The sequence below is a fragment of the Poecilia reticulata genome, linkage group LG21 (assembly GCF_000633615.1).
Source record: "Poecilia reticulata strain Guanapo linkage group LG21, Guppy_female_1.0+MT, whole genome shotgun sequence".
In the NCBI taxonomy this organism is placed as follows: domain Eukaryota; kingdom Metazoa; phylum Chordata; class Actinopteri; order Cyprinodontiformes; family Poeciliidae; genus Poecilia; species Poecilia reticulata.
This window is the reverse complement of record NC_024351.1, coordinates 18,335,756-18,352,918: the sequence shown is the minus strand read 5'-3', so window position 1 is coordinate 18,352,918 and position 17,163 is coordinate 18,335,756. Positions and strand designations below refer to the sequence as shown.

Sequence of the window (17,163 nt, the reverse complement as noted above, 5' to 3'; positions counted from 1 at the left end):
AACAGATGTCGATCTACCTAAAGAAGAGCCTCCCCAAGCCTTGGTATCATCTCACTACTCAGCGGGTCTTGTCAGCACAATATACGAGGTGGAATTACAGACAGGTCTGGAAAAGAAACACACACACACAACCACACACAAAAAAAGGGGGTCTCATCACCTTTCCTATCTTGCCATTCCTCTCCATCAACCCAGACTCATTGGGTGGAAAGAGAGACGAAGAGGAGAGGAGGGGGTTGGAAGACATTATGCATATGAAAATGTCCTGAAAGAGGTGTGATTTATGTATGCATTAGATGCAGATTCCATTACGGGCCAGTGGCTCAAGTGAGATCTTTCCAGGAACACCGGGGCGACCTGATCAGACTCAGTCTCATTACTGGCCATGCGGGCAGCGGCGGGAAACTACAGACGGAGAGGGGGTAGGGGAGAAGAGAGGGAGAGAGAGAAGGTGCGTTGGAAGGGAGAGAAGAAATAGAGGAGGCATATTTACAACCTGGACACACACACCTCACCCACAGGGATAGAGTAAATTGCAATCTGCCCTCCAAGACTGCTGCAGATCAGAGACAGGCGCTCACCTGAAAGACGAGTGGGAGAGAAGAGAGGAGCGTGGAGAGAAAAGAGACGGTGGGCAAATGTGAATACACGTCCGTGGGCAACTGTGGTCAACTGTGAGCGATTCTGGGCTGTGTTTGTGCGCCAGAAAATGGCCTTGTGGCGGCTTTATGCTGTATGTGTCGCAGTGCATATGCATTCCCCTAAAAGACATGCATATGCAAGTTCACGCCTGCTGTAAAGCCGGGGTGGCGGGAAAGACTTGTTTGGCTTGATAATCACGTGCTGGCTTGAGATAAGGAAAAAGTGTTTTGTGAAAAGAAAACATGGACTGCAGTCCTCCATCCCTGGCTGACCTCGGCGCTGTAGCCCTTGTGATTGGGGTCAGGCTGGAGATTCCTCTCTGGCCAGCTAATGTGATTGCATCGGAGCAATCCCCTTAAACGCCATCAGGTCTGATCTGCATAGTAATTGGCTCTACTCTCCTTGGACGTGACCTTGGGGAGGGGCGCTGTCACTCCCGCCGCTCTCTCCTTTACCGGCAATCATACACACACAACTGCATCCAAACTCTCTGACTCATACATATATACACACACACACGCACACAGGGAGAGAGATGTTGAGGCTCCCCCAAATGGATAGGCTGCTTAGGTGACTCTGCTCAAACCAGGTAGTGGTTGTTAGGGCCTGATCAGCATGGATTAAAACAGTGCTTCTCAGATATTTCTTTTAACATATAGGCTACACGCAGTGCTTCCCAATTCCGGTCGTCACGTCTCCCTGCTCTTCATGTTTTAGATGTGCCTCTATTCCAGAACAGCTGATTCAAATGATTGCATGACTATCAAGTACTGCAGAAGCCTGTTAATCATCCAGAGATACAATTCAGCTGTGTGGCAGAAGGGAAATACCTAAAACATGCAGGGCAGGGGGGCCTGAGGACCGGAATTGAGAAACACTGGGCTACAGTAATACAGAAAAATCTTAAAGAATGAGTTGCTTGATGTATGGTTGTTATTTATGCCTCATTTCCACGGCATCCTATTTTGTCTGTAAAAATGGGGCATACAACCCTCATTGTACCGCACCAATGATGCTGGTACCAAGTAATGGTGCCATGGCGGTAGGAGTTCGATTTGTATCCGACGGGTTTGCGTGATTTGAACTCCTGGTCATTGTGTCCTTGAGCAAGACTCTTTACCTACTTTTCCTGCAAGAAGTGGTCAGAAGGCCCTGTGGGGCCGATGCATGTTAGACTGCCCCAAGGCAGCTGTGGCTACATTGTAGCTTACCACCATTAGTGTGAATGTGTTTGTGAATGACTGAATGTAGTGTGAAGAGCTTCAGGGTCCTCTGGACTTAATGAATCTTTTTTCAAGTACAGGATATTTACTATTCCTGGGTCTCCTTGAGTTGTAGCTCCAGGGGACAACCATACGGTACGGGGCTACTGGTCACACAACACAGTTGTTATTGGCAGAAAGAAGAACATCATGGCTTGCGACAAGCATGAGACATAGTAATATGCTGTTTTTGTCGTCACACTAGTGTGACGGAGCGATTTGTCTTTGGGTTTAGCCCTGCCTGTCCGGTGAGAGTCAAGTGAAAACCACTCATTGGAAACAAGACTGAATCAGATTTTAAATTAGAAGCCAAACGTCCCACATTCCAATTCAGAGAATAATCAGTAAGTTTTCCCAAAAGTTGGAATTCAAAGGGAGAATGTCGGAGGTTTCACACCAACCATCCAATATAACTATGCCAGTTATATGCCTTTTATTTGTACTTTGGACAACTTGTGTGTGATTAAACATTTCACATTGACAACACTTTAAAACCTTTGCTAGTTAACATCTATCTTTCTTGATTAAGTACATAAAACACACATGATTGTAAGCATTTAAATAATGCAACATAACTGGTCACATCAAAATTTTGACTTGTAACAGGAAGATGGTTTATATCAGCTCCAGATCAAAACTACGATATCTACCTCTACTGGGTATAGAGAAAGAGATGAGCATGTATGTCTGTGTGTTTACATGCATATGTATTTTCTATCTATGTGGTTTGTGTGTCATTCTCAAAGCAACCCTGTGGAACAAATATCTCTCACCAGAGCTGTATCCTCAAAATATCAGTGCTAGTGTGCAAAAGCCTGGCCAGCTGTTATAAAAAGGGGTTTTAATTCTGTATTGACAATAAATATATTTCCACTGATTACTGACGAGGATAAAAACACATTTTGACATTCATCTGTCCCCTTTCTTCTATCCTTTTGTCATTTTTGTCTCCTTATCATTGTTCCAACTTGTTCGCTTGGGTTCTTAACAAGAGGTGACGTTCTTTGAGGTTGCTTATGCAATGCGGGGAATTTGTGGGGCCGTAATTGCTGGGTCATGCAGTTGCAGTCGTTAACTAAAAATTATATAATAAATAGTTCTCATCGTCACTTTTATTGTTATCACAATAGTATCACTATTTATTGTGCTAAGATTTTAAGTCCAGATCACCCTGGTGGTCTCTTTAGTTCAAAATGTGACATCAAAATGTTCTTTACCGCACTTCTCTTTTTAATAGCTTCTGTTGGAAGCAACGATTTTTATGATCAAGTCCTCGGTTCCCGGCTGTTTAATGTGCGTCCCATTAAATCGGTTTTGTATTGATCATGTCAATGTTTCTTCTTGCCAACACAAAGTTAAAGTACCACCAAATAAATACAAATTTTGCAGAAATGAGTTGAAAATAGGCAGAAATAAAGGCCCAATGAGAGATTATCTAGGGGCAGTGGTCCGCTACCCCCTGTCCGTGGACCGGTACCAGTCCATGGACCAATTGGTACCGGGCTGCGCAAGAAATAATTAAATATTTCCATTTTATGTATTATTTGAGTCTGGAGGATCTTTTATTGTGAAAATCCTTTTACCGGATTCTCTCGGTTACTTGCGCGCCAACATTGAACCCACAAGCAGCAAATTGAGTAAAAAACAGATCAGATGTCTTTGGAAAGTTTCTTTGCAAAGGGGAAAAGGCCCAGAGAAGAGAGAGGAGAATGGATTTATCCCGGACCGGTAGGTGAGTCCCACATTACAAACCTGCTCTGCGTAACATGCTGCGACCGGCTGCTAATGAGGCAATGAAGCTTCAAGCTGCTTCGCCAAGTGGAGACCAAGCAGGCTGTGGATATAAGCAACACCTCGGGTGTTATTGTCTCTCATCACTCCCTGATGTCTCGTTGCAGAGAAAGAAGCTCAGGGCTCGCATTAGTCAAGTTAAAATAAGTTAAAATTTTCACGAAAATAAAATGTCCGTTTTTGTGGCGCATCTGTATCTTATTTTGAAGGGATACGTAAAAGTTACCATAGAGACCAGAGTCAGAGAGCGTTTGGGCTGTGGTCGAGAGGAGATGAGTAGAACTTGTGAGTCTTAAGTCTGGTTTAGATGGCAAGATTTGTCGGCCGATTCTCCAAACTTCTGTGACCACAAAGCTGATAAAAGTACAACAGGTTCGATCGGTTCGTGTCTCCAGCCACACAGCAGGAGCAACTCATCACACGAACCAATTCCACTCACGAACATCCCGATTCCAGAGGATAATCCAGTAAAACTCCCAACATAGCATATGGGAATTTAGAATAACCAAACACGGATGACGATGTAGAAGCAATAGTGATAGTTTGTGGGCTCATTTTAAGAGATAAAAACGTAACAAAAAGAAAAGGCGGTGGATAAAAGGCGACGGGAGCAGCCGCTCTATTTGCTGCACTATGATTTGGAGGTGACTGTTTTTCCTTGTTAACATTTTTTACTGAATAAACATATAATAATGACCTTTACATATAATAATAAACATTTCCACATATCATCTCCGATATCCACCGAACTCTCAGTTGCGTGATATGTCAGCTGTTTGGGATTCCCCTCTGTTCTTACGTCACCGCGCTTTCTGATTGGCTACCTGTCACATTCAACAGGTTGTATTCTCGTTCCCAGTCAGGGAAAACCCCACAGGCTGCGACAAAAGGGCCAAGACAACCCAAATTGGGCATATTCAGGATTTAGCGGGAACACCAGATAAGGCAGAAGCCTTATCTGACGGTTCTTACCCCCCTCTCCCTGGGCTGCAGCAAAATTTCCAAGTCTTGACCGGTCCGCTGTAATAAAAAGGTTGGGGACCACTGATCTACAGGATACATAATAAAGCTATGATAAAGCTGGGGTATGTAAAATGTTTTTTACATAATTGTTAAAACTGTCATGACAGATAGATAGTATGGGACAGATAAAATGTGAAATAAAAATCCAGCCACTCCGCCTTTTCTCAGGACAAAAATACATTACAGAAACAGCCAATCAGAACCAGGAGGAGGGTCTAAGCGCTGTCAATTAACCTTGTGTACACACCTCTCACACTCCAACTTGCTCTCTGCTATGCTATAGCTTCTGCCCGTGAGCAAAACCTGCTGTGAACTCTAAGGGTAGTGAGCATGGTCATCGATGATGGCTTTCATTGCGCAGCGCGTACCTACGGTTTATTGACAACATTAAGACCCTCCTCCTGGCTCTGATTGGTTGTTTTTAAGGCAGCTGTGTATTTCTTCAGACTGCAATAGCAGCTCAGGGAGGAGGTGGAGGAACTTGATCTTTTCACAGATTATCTGCCTCATATTATACTGTCAGGACATAGTGAAAAATGTTTTAAATTTTATATATATATATATATATAAAAGTTACATACCCCAGCTGTAAGTCTATTTTCCAGGTTGTGGCAGGGCAGTTCTGGATCCTATTTCTACTTGACTATGCTGACATTGGTGGCATTCAGTAAGACCAGGTAGGTACCATATGAGAAGCCAGCCAGAGCCAACCTCTTATAGGGCCCTGAGATATGCTACCTGGGCAAAAAAAAGCACTCTAGGAAGAACCTTGGCAAATACCAACATGGGGAACTTTGCTTTGCTTGTTGATGCCTGTCACTGCGGCGGTAGGTCTTAAGGAAATAGTGTTTTAAGTGAGTTTGGAGGGAAACACACTGAAGTCAGCAAATACAGCTGAGCAGAAGTGTAGCGACAATGCTCCAAATGCCCTTAAAGCGGCTTTAAGTATGGATGAGTCTCTTCCCATGATGGCAGTAATTTCTGAAGAAAAAGGTAGGGGTGAAGTTATTCTTCTGCAATTCCATATCTCAACCCACCCCCCAATAACCTTCCCTCTTTTTGTCCTCCTTGCATCAGCAGTATTTGTTGAAGATCTTAACAAAAGACAAAGAAGCAGATGTATATTTTATGAATCTATGCCTCTGGTTTATATTCCTTTGCAGGGCTTGTGTATACAATCGAATCCAGCTCTCGAAGAGAAAAAGCACTTTTTTTCCCTTTATTTTTGTCTTTCCTCCTCCTGTCCCCCGATGTCAACGACAAGGTAAGTTGTGGCTTTGGCTCCCTTTTTTTTCTTTTTTTTTTTATATGCATTTCAAACAAGAGAGAAAACTTCACACACACAGAAGCTAATTTGCATTGGAGATTATTTATTTATTTATTTTTATTATCATTATTATTATCGTTCTGTGCTTCGGAAAGCAAAACAGTCAAGGGTGTCAAGCGAGTGACAAGTTTGTTTTCCTGTAATGATTTCCGCAAACTTGAGGTCTGTTCTGTTTTGTTCCTTAGACAGTTTGACCTAGTTGGAGCGCGAGCACGTCCCCTCTCTCCTTCCCTCACTCATGCATTGTTAAAGCCGTGGGCCCGTATTAGGCACTCCCAAGTCATCACATGTCATATGGAAGCTAATACAAACTCTCTCTGTTTGTGTGTATATCTCCTGGAAAAAAAAAGTCATTAGACTGAGATAAAAATGCTCCTTTTTTGCTCAAACTGAGCAGAAAGTCATCAGGAATCTGGAAATTTCTTGAAATCGGGTTATATATTTTTTAAAGTAAACGAAGCGTCAATCGCTCAGATCCAAGTTTGACATTCAACCACTATACCGTCCTCGCTCCTACAGTAACCCCTCTCTCTCTGTCTGTCTCTGTGGCCTCTGCAGAATTGTAATGTTCATTTGAAACATCAGCTCTGAAACAGGCCCCGATGTCTGAGAGAAAAAGTTTCTGAGGCATCCTCAAATGGCTGAGGGGGTGTGGGGGGTAAGACTGGGACCCAGAGGATTTGACTTGAGCACACCCAGCAATACTCAAGGAAAAAAAAAGAAGAAGTGCTTTGTTAGAAGAGCGAGAGGCATCCCTTGGGCTGTCTCTTTGAATAAGCCAGGAGTAAAGCATCCAGCGGCACCACCAACCCCAGCGCACCCCTCCACTTTCCCTCTCACACACACACACCTTCCCCACATCCCTCTCCCCCCCTTTCTCCCTTCAGAGCGACGGAGGTATAATTGTGCCACAGGGTTTTAGGTGGTGTGACATATCTTGTCACCTGGAGACGCGGCGTATCGCGCTTTCGCTCTCTCTCTCTCTCTCTCTCTCCGGAGAGAGGCCTCCTTGCCTTCCTGTTGGGTTGGCGTCGGCGCAGGATGGCGAGAAGCCGGGGCTGGCTCAGGCTGTTTTGTTGACTTTTGTCACTGCGACGAGGCTTCATAAACTTTCCACCACCCTCAAAGTTTTTCGCTCCTCCCGTACATGAAGCGACGCGGCGGCCACACAGCGAGATCTCCTTTTGAGTGTCATTAAATCTCAAATAAAGCCACAGAAAGCAAACAATGTGTCTGCGCGCCCCCTTCACGTCCCGCTCCTCGCCGCACGCTCTGTACCGTATGGCTTGTCGCGTCGTCCCCTCCTGTGAGGATAGTTGGGAGTTTAAACGAGAAAAAAATAAGTCCCAATTTTGTGCATAAATTATCAAATGCGCTCAAGTCCTGAGCCGTCTCGGCTTTCTAAAAGGCCCCTCTCCACTTCCTTTCTTTTTCGCCTTTCTCACTTCACAGCCAAATCAAGAATTCTGTTGGCAGTGAAATATATTGAATTTGACAACTCCAAGAAAGACTTTCTGGAGGATAGCGTTTTTATTTTGGGTGACCTAATTGTGTGCTCCCCATGGCTGCTCCTTGTGCGGTATCTCACTCACTCCTGAAACAGCTTCATTTCTACATTCAAATTATTCATCATCGCCCGGATTTATTTCCCCCCTTTCTTCACTTTTCATACCTTTGGTGTTCTCTGCAGGGATTTGAGATGAGGAGTGGAAAGAAAAAAAAAAGTGCTTCTTTGTTTTTTTTTGTTTTTTTTCTGTTTCCCTTTTTTTTTCCTTATTTTTTTTCAAGAGCTATTGTTGAAACACCTTAAGTCTCTGGTGTACGGCACCAACCGAAGTGATAGACAGGGCTGCCCTATTTACAGCCAGATTAAAAAGAATCACACAGGAAGACGGTGTTAAATGATGATTGTCTATGACATTTAACAATTGATTAAAGAAAGATAACTTTTAATAGGTGGTTGGTGGTGTGGGTGGATGGTGTTGGGGGGAGGGAGTCTTCTACACAGCAACCTTTTTTTTTTTTGTTTTTTTCCACGCACCTCGTTCTGCTGCTTGGAACGATGAAATAATAAATTTACCATAAAAAAACATCAATGGCGTATCAAAAAAAGTCAAGGTATTGAAGCAAATGAGGAATCTTTTTTTTTTTTAAGGTTGACAGTCATGCTGCGGATGCATGAATAAGTAAACAATATCACACGCATTGGAATGATGTTCTAAAATGTTGGACATTTTTTGAAATTCATTTAATTATTCGCACTTTGTTGAGTTTTAGTTGGACTTTTCAAAGGTTTGGCACACGTCTCATGACGGGAAGTAACAACCTCATAGTTTTGCTAGAAAACATCATTAAAAGCCGACGCTTTTAATTCGAGAGAAACAGCACGTATTACACTCAGGAGCACAATGATTTAGAACGTAATTATAAGCTTTGATTATTTTTAAGCAATGGAGTATCTTTGGAAGAAATATTTTGCCATTAAAATCAGTCTGTCACAATACAATTAAAGCATACGGGTAAAGTTGGTAAGTAATGTCGACGTATTAATTGCTTACGCAAAAACAGTGATTTGAAACGGGGGGCAGAGACAAAAAAGAAATAAGTAAGCGACGCTAACAAGGAGACAGACGGAGAGTCATTGGTGGAGAAGTTAGTCACTGAAACTCCTCTGTGTTTGCAACTGAAAGGACAAAAAGAAGTGACAGATAGCGTGGGATACCCGTAGTCTCTGAAGAGGCTTTGGAACGAACGCTGCCGGCAAACGCTTAGGTCAGTGGTTATCAAAGTCTGACTCAGAGAGGCGAAGAAAAGAGTGGAAAATATTTTTAGAAAGTTTTTCTCATGATATGACTGTTATGAAACTGACACGGCAGTCCGCCCTCGTTTGCAGGGCCGTATTTACAAGGATGTGGGCCCCTGGGCTGGAGCCCGTTTTGGTGCCCTGTCCACTAAGGATTTAATTTTTTTCACTAATGCAAATTACAGTACATTAATATGTAGTCCTACGCATCTGATGTTGTGAACTCATGCATTGTAGGTTCAATGCGTCCTCCAGGCAATAACTTTATGTTGTTCAAATTTTATTTATTTATTGGTCATTTTTAAACTTATCATACACATGTCAAAAAAAGATTGGCTCAAAAGACTGGCCTTTAGACTGGCCCAAAGGAGCCAGTCTAAAGTCTGGCTCCTTTGAATGATGAATGTTTGACATCTAGAGGTGACACCTGCAAGAAGCTATCAAAGCACTCTGCGCTTACTTGTACACAATCACATGCTTTTAAGTACTTAAACTGATTCTGAAAAACCTGCCAGCTGAGTTTGTGTGTGCTGGAAATGTTTCCTCTCAAAGTTTACACACATGCACCTACACATGCACACACACCCACAAACACAAACCATATTTATGGGTGTGTAGGTTTTAATCTAGACAAATCAAGTTTCCTTCCAAAAAAAAAAGAAAAGTCAACACTGACAAATCCAACTTCGTCTGAGAGTTTAATGAGTATGACTTGCATTGTGCTGTAAATAGTCTGTCTCCGCAGGGCACTGCGTTGGCCTGCGGACGGTTCCTGGGATGTCTGTGAAGTGTGGCGGTGCCCTGTGGGGACTGGAACACACACACATGCACACACACACGCACACATACAAGGCACAAACCCCACCAGCATCCCCCCTTGCAACAGCTGCTGTGCTGCGGGAGGCAGCCGTACCCCTCGCTGATCAAATCTTGTCCGTCGCATTTCCCCTAATTAACGGGCATCTGCTTCCCCCATTTTCCCTACATGGCTACACCCTTCTCCCTCTGTAGTTCCAATCATCTGATCGTCACGACCTTTAACCCCCGCCCGAGCGCCGCCCGCTCGCCTCCTCCCCGCTCGTACCTGCCGTTGCCGGTCGCACCAGCTGTGGGGGGGAAGACGCAAGGGCACGCAAACAAACAAACCAAAGTAGGCAGCGTTCGTGTGGAAGGCGGACGCGGCTGCTTCTGTCACCGGCGTGCCGCTTCGTTGTCATTCGCAGCGAGCGTCAGATTGGATTTTGCTCTTTTTCCGAAAAAATAAATAAAAGAAAAAACAAAACAAAAAAAAACCAGAAGAAAGAAACTTCCAGAATGAGGCTTCCTCTGTTTCTCAGTTAGCTGATTATTTCTAAGAAACATTTTTTTAAGACTCACAGACGCGAGACTTTAACTCATGTTAAAACCCCCTCCGCTTTCTTTTTCTTTTCTTTTTTCTTAAAACACTTTCTCTGAGGAAAACCTCCACTCATTCCATTAAGTTAAAGAAACTCGTCTCTCGGTGCTGTAATGACTTTTATTTCACTAAGAGGAATCACATAATTAAAGTGTGGCAAAAGCCCGGATTAACACTAGTCACTCAGACTCTGCAGGCAGCAGCCCCCCGAATTGCGAGGGAGCCACTTTTATTTGGAGGGTTCATGCGTTCAGATGGGGTCGGGTTGTGGGGGGGAGGATAGAGTTTGTTGATGATGATGGTGGCGATGATGATGATGATGCGTCTCCGTCGGTGTGTGTGTGTGTGTGTGTGTGTATGCATTCCGTCACTCACACAACAGAGAAGCACCTGAGCAGACACCAGCTGGCAATGTGAGAGGTGCGCTCTAATTTAAAATGCATCTCATTAGAAGCAACCCATGGCCTGTCACTGCACTCTTTCTCTATATGGAGACACAATTTAGTAATTTTCCCCTACTCCAAAAATAAAAAAAAGTCAAGAAATTGCTGTCGAAATATTTCCCTGGATAAATAAGCCACACTGCAAGGACTTCCAGTTTAACAGATGCAGCGATTCTTTTTTTTGGTTTAGTTTTTTTTTTTTCTCCCCCCTTTAACCAGTAAGAGGTTATGCAGATTTCTCTGCTCAAGTTTGACCCTGAATTATGTGCATTTCTATTGAGCAGAGATTGAAGGCTTTTGTTTGTTTGTTGCTATTGTTTAAAACCCATTTCCCATTTGCAGGGAGAAATATACTTAAGAGAAGTGTTTATTCATTTGTAGAGATGGCTCCACTGCCAAGGAGAGGAGACTTGATGGAAGCTCAGATTCATTAAAACTTAATTAATATGCATCATTATGTAAATGAGGGTGCAGTTAATGAGTTTTTAAAAGAAGCATTCCTTAATTAGTTCACTTTTAATGGCATCATCATTTATCTTTTTCTTCTTTGAAGCAGAATGATGCACTAGATGCAGGCAGTTCTAAAATGCTAATCTACGTTTTATCATCTTATTTTTCTGATATTTTTATTTTTTTGCATTTTACGTGGTCGCGATGACATCTCAAATCTTGTCGCTAACGAGAGACGTTTACACATTTTAATGTCAGATATTTCAATTTCAGAGGCTCAAGTAGGAAAAAAAGAGAAAATCTTAATGAAAGCAAAAAAAAAAAGAGGGGTGGAATCCAAAAACAAAACTGGATGTTAGGAGAGAAAGAAAAATAATTAAAAACGCACAGAGAAGTAAGAAGGTAAATCTAGACCCTTAGGGTACTCACGAATGCAGTGATTTTTTTTTTCTCTTTTTTTCCCTTGTTCCCCCATCCCGTTTAGGAAAAAAAACGCTCAACAGTTCCATTTCCCAGAGAACAACACTGGCAGGGTGTCAGAACACTTGACAAAACCTGGAGACTTCTGACAGCGTCACACCTCTGGATAATTGGTTCCCAGCACTTCCTGCTGCAACTTCCTCATTTATTTTTCTTTTTTTCCAAAGGTCCCAATAAAACTTTCTTCACAGTGTTGCACCTCGAGCAACACCACAGATTCTGTTGCATTGCTATGCGTAGCACACTGCTGTTTAAGCCATAATGTAAACTGCGCAGGAAGTGTTTTCTTTTTCTTTTTTTTTTTCTGTCTGTCATCTGATTTCAATCGGCTCCAAAACTGAACTTTAATGTTTGGTGGAGGGGGAGTTTTAAGCGTCTTATTTAGCACGCCGACTTCACCGTTTTGCTCTTCGTGAGAACTAATGAACTTTGTGGCCGGTCAGCGTATCCCCGCCGACCCCCTCTCACTCCCCGTATTCCCATCTGATGAACATTTCGGCTCCTTCCGCCTGAGAGGGGAGTAGGTTGCATCATTTCTCTTTGGGAAGCCGCGCACTGGGCGGTACAAGCCTTTTGCATTAACGGCAAATTCATCATGCATGAGTGTGGCCCTCTCCTGCGAATTGATAAGTAGATGTGAATAGGGGAAACGCAATCAAAGTAAAAATGGCCGAGAGGGTTGAAATGATGTGCTGTGCAGGAAAACCGGACACCCTGTGTAAAGTCTACATTCACAAAACCGGATTTTATCTGTAAAGATCAAAACTGGAAGGAATTTTAAAATAATTTTATTAACATCAGCGTCATTACTGTTATTATTTGGGTCGCTAATATTAGTTTGGCTGCCGCCGCTGTTGCTTAGGTGCCTTTTGTTTTGCTATTATTATCCCTCTGCCTCTTGTAGATGAAATGCAGCGGTTTCTCTCATTATTTAGATGTGCATTCCTGTGGAATCAATTCTCATAGACACATATAAATTATTGTTTAACGAGAAGCTGTATCCTATAAATTATTCAAAGCACCTGGGATTACAATGCAAGATCAAATGATAGGAAAGAAAGAGCACTCTGCTGGAGGCAGCCCGCACACGAGCCATCACGTCCCCAGTTTGATGTTCCACACAATCTGCTTATGCAGGAATAATTGGGGAGTAACAGACACCATGTGTACACGACACGCCGGCCCGGCTTTTCTTTTCTTTTTTTCTTTTTTTTTTTTCAGTGCCATATTTGGAGAGAGGTAATTGGGCCGCCGGACATGGTCAGCAATGTCACCGCCATGGCCCTCCACCCCCCACCATCCGACTCCTCCTTGCAGCTCGCTTGTCTTCTGCGGCGGCAGAGTCGAAGAAGAAAAAGCAGATCGCCTTGTTTATTCTCCCCTGCAAGGAAATCCTTGCAAAACTTACAAAGCATGAAAAAGGAATGAAAGTTGAGGAGGAGCTACTTGTTTACAACTATCACACTGACATACGGAGGAGCAAACTGTAATAATTTTTTCATAGCCACTTTCGCTGTCTGGATGAATTTAAAGCGCGGGTTTGGGTAGGTAAGAATATGGAAACAGTGGGATTTATAGGCGCGTTATGGCGCCCTGATGTGTTGTAAAAAGGACACTCTGGAAGATAAGGAGAAAGCAATTGTGTGGCATGTGACTGATGGGGAAAGGGGATTCAAATTGAGTCCTCAGCCATAAAATAAATAACGTGGATGTCAACCGAAGTGGGGAGGCAGATAGAGGGGAGAAAACAGAAAGGCGACAAAGATCTTCTCTGGCGGAAACCCGGAGGGCGCCGTACAGGCCGGCAGACGGAGGGCATTGTGGGACTGTTAGAAGCAGGAGGGATGCAGGTGCAACTGAGGGATGAGTGTGGTTTTGCTGAGTGTGTGTGCCTGCACTGGCACAAGGGTGGGGGGTTGTAATTGCCCCCGCAGATGGGTGAAGAGTAAAAAAGCAGGGAGGTGGGGGGAACGACAGCACTGGTGCAAGAACGACTGTGTTATGTGTTTTTGCTTTTACTGAGAAACCAAGAACATGAAGTAAGGTAAAAGAAAAAGTCAAAGGAAACTACTGTAGGTTTAATGAATAAAGAATGAAAAAGTTTAAAATGGATAAGGAAGTGCATAAATCATGTCCATTATAGGAATGGTTTACCCTAGGTTTAATAAAGTAACCACCATATTGTTACTAAAGCTGACTCCTGCCACTTTGTGACAACTATAGTGGTGTGGAGCATGAGGTGGAGGAGGGAGGGTTGATCCAAAGTATCGATGATATCAATACCAAGTCAATACAAGTATCAGATCGATATTAACGCGGGAAGAACAACACTTTAGTTTCAGATTCCCTCTTGAAATGTGTTTATTTTTGCATTGTAGTTTCTCAACTGTACCTAAAAGACATTGTTTTGAATTCTTCTCAAATTAAATTATTTACACTTCATTTACAAAAAAAAACACACAAATTTATTTAGCTTTTCTATGGTTTCTGTTTATGTCGTTGCCGTGTTATTGAAGTATTTTGTAGACACCTATCAACTTTGTCCAGATTCTACCCCAGGTTTTAACAAAACAATTAAAGGAAAAACCACAAAAACACCTAATGATCAGAAGTTCCATCATATATCAGTTTTAAATAATAACAAAACATCTGTATCCATATTGGATTGATACCAAAAATGCAATATTGTACAACTCCAGCATGAGGTAATATAGTGCCTGTTGCTACACATTCCTGGTCAGCTAGTTAAAGAATATCGCTAAATACTTCCCTTATTCTGATTTATGATAAATTCAGCTGTTTGGAAATTATTCAAAATGTGAAAAAATCTAAAAGACAGCAGCCCATCTCTCGTGTATCGGAGCAGAGAGCCTGACCAATTTGCATGAGCTTGTATTGTACCGCCATTACTATATGAACAGCAAAACGGCAAAAAAGGTTCAATACTTAGCATCAAACTTAACATAGAAAGTATTACTACACTAAGCTAGCCTGGCCATTACCTTACTGTGCAATTCCTTCCGATTCTAATCTCCCTTCAGTGCTCCCTCTGGGATTTCTCTCATTGACTTCGACTCCTTCGGTAGAATTTCAACCTGGTCAAACAGCGAGCAGAAGGAGAAGTCGTGAACGATGACATCAATTTTCTGCGCTATTTTAGAATGGTTTGCCTGTAGTTTTACCAATGGCAGTAGAAGAAGTTAACAAAGTCGTTCAGTCCATGTTGATATCAAGTTGATATCAACAGCCGCCTTCTTCAGCTCGGCGCAGTGGAGGATGGTCGTTTACAGATCAGGAAATTTCCGGTAAGCTTCATAGCTTCTACAACGTAGAACAAAGGCCTGGTTCTTACCATGCTCAAACCAAGCAAGTGGTCTATTTATTTCCAGAAGTATGTTTATTAAAATAAAATAATAGTCAGATCATGTCCTGCACTTTTGTTATATTATTTTGTGTGAATATCTGTAAACCAAAAACATAAAAGATTAGTATTTTACTTTCTGCAAAGTGCATAAAGTGAAATAGTTTCAGTAATATCCTCGCTGGGGCTACTTCCTTTTCCCGTTTTTAAATCGGGAACTTACCTTTTGAAAAGTAGGGGGTAAAAAATAAAGACAAGAAATCAAAAAATACAGAAAGGCAGAAAACTCATGGAGGTAGCGGGATTAAGATGAAGGAAGGACGGGCCGTTGGGGAAGGAGAGAGCAAGAGAAACAGATAGAAAAGGAAACTGAGGGAGCAAGAAAGAGTGGGAGGGAAACAAGAAGAAGGAGATCTTAGCAAGGGAGAAGCAGCCCAAAAGATCACAAGAGATGGATGTGAATTTGCACTTGAGAGATAGTGAAAGAAGTGGGGAGAGGTAGCAGGAGACCGTAGGGGACTGTCCCCATTCCCGCACCCCACGCTGATAGCTCTCCTCCTCGACCGTGCCACTTCCGATCAGCCGTACGGATGAGCATCAGCCCCCACGACGGCGCCAGCTTAAAGGGCCGGATCCCCCTCTGAATACGCCGACGAGAGAGCGAGAAAGTTTGGACCCTCTGTGGGCATGTTCCTCCTTCTCTTATTCATTTCAATTACGGGCGGCTTGTATTCCTGCAGGGTACGGCCGTGTCGTGTGATCTGCCGCAACGCGGCGACACGGAGAAAAGACAGCCTGATGAACCATTATCTGCATATTATATGGAGCTCGTGACATTAGCGGTTAGAGCGTGTGGAGAAACGAGCAGGAAGTCTCTCTGATGAGAGACGACAGACGCCTGAGCTATGATGTAAACACATAAACACCCGATTTAAGAGGAGAAAGTGCTAAATGCATATGGAAAAGTTGCTGGGTGAACGACAGGCCTCACTTTGGGCCAAAGTGTGTGTTGGTGAACTAAATAACAGCAGAATATGGTACATTTCAAAACATTTAGATGACATGTTGAAAAAAAGAAAGATGAAGACTCACTACCATCAAAGAAACACACAGTTTCAGTGAAATAGAACAGAAAGATAAATAAAAAGATATTTTATTAGAACAGTTGCATTGCAGAATAAAACCAAAAACATTCATTTAAAGTCATTCATTTGCTACATTATTTCCATAGTAATCTAAGTGGCACCTACGTTTTTCAGTCAGAGCGTTCTTTGTGCTGATAGAACGTGTTTTATTTGTATTTATGCATATGAATAGCATACGCTGAATGCCAATGATTAGATGGCTTAAGTTCCCCTTCAGAGTTCATATCCTCCATAAAACTGTCCAATTATCTGTTCATGAGCCGAGGGGCAGGATGTGTCTGAAACCATGCCCAACACTGCCACCTAGCCCCAGAGAGCAGAGGGGGAGGCACGCTTTTGGATCCTCCACTGTTTTCTACGTCTTTCTCTTTTTTTCATATAAAATGTCAAGAACCTGATCTGAAGTCAGCTTTGTTTTCTGTGTTGCATTGTTTTTGGGGGGTTTTTTTGTTGTTTTTTTTTAATTCAAAGTTTTGTCATATTCTACAGCTGGCACTTGTTGTCGGGGAAAAACATTTTCCACGCAATTTAGTCGCAACAGTTGAATCTTTTTTAATGATCACAGTGATACTAATAGTTTCCTTTCTGTAAAAAAAAAAAAAGTAAAAACAGGAAACCACAACAGCCTATTGTGAAGAAGAAAAAAAATCTATTCAGATTCTAACGCAGCATATAATATTCATACCTTGTCAGTGGTGCAGTATAATACCTCACTGTGAGAGAGTGAGTAATTTTTCGCTGTGTGAGTCTGAGTCTGAGCAGGGGAGTTATTCTCCGCCTGATAACTGCCAAAATAACAGCAGATAATTAGGCCCTTTAGAGCGCTGGGTGTCTCTTAACAAAGGCACCTGCGTTTCCTGTGGTGTTTGCCGTGCACCCCGAGTGATTGTCATTTTTAATCTAGTGCTCCCGCTGAGACTTCTTCGGGAGCAGCCGAGTCTGTGGGGGGGCCGAGCGTACCTGCATGGGAAGCGCGTGGGCGTTAGTGTGCTTGTGCACGCCGCAGCGCTTGTGTGAGAGACTCTCCGGTTAGCCAAGCA

The 17,163-nt window shown here is 42.9% G+C and overlaps 1 long non-coding RNA gene across 2 annotated transcripts in view; it reads left to right on the top strand.

Moving 5' to 3' along the window:
* The window catches only part of LOC103457829 (uncharacterized), a 104,148-nt gene extending 90,174 nt beyond the window's left edge, over positions 1 to 13,974 (top strand). For both annotated transcript variants that reach the window (XR_532482.2, XR_532481.2), the window contains one exon: positions 12,839 to 13,974. This is a non-coding gene — a long non-coding RNA (uncharacterized LOC103457829). The remainder of the gene's footprint in view (positions 1 to 12,838) is intronic.
* Positions 13,975 to 17,163: the final 3,189 nt, after the last annotated feature.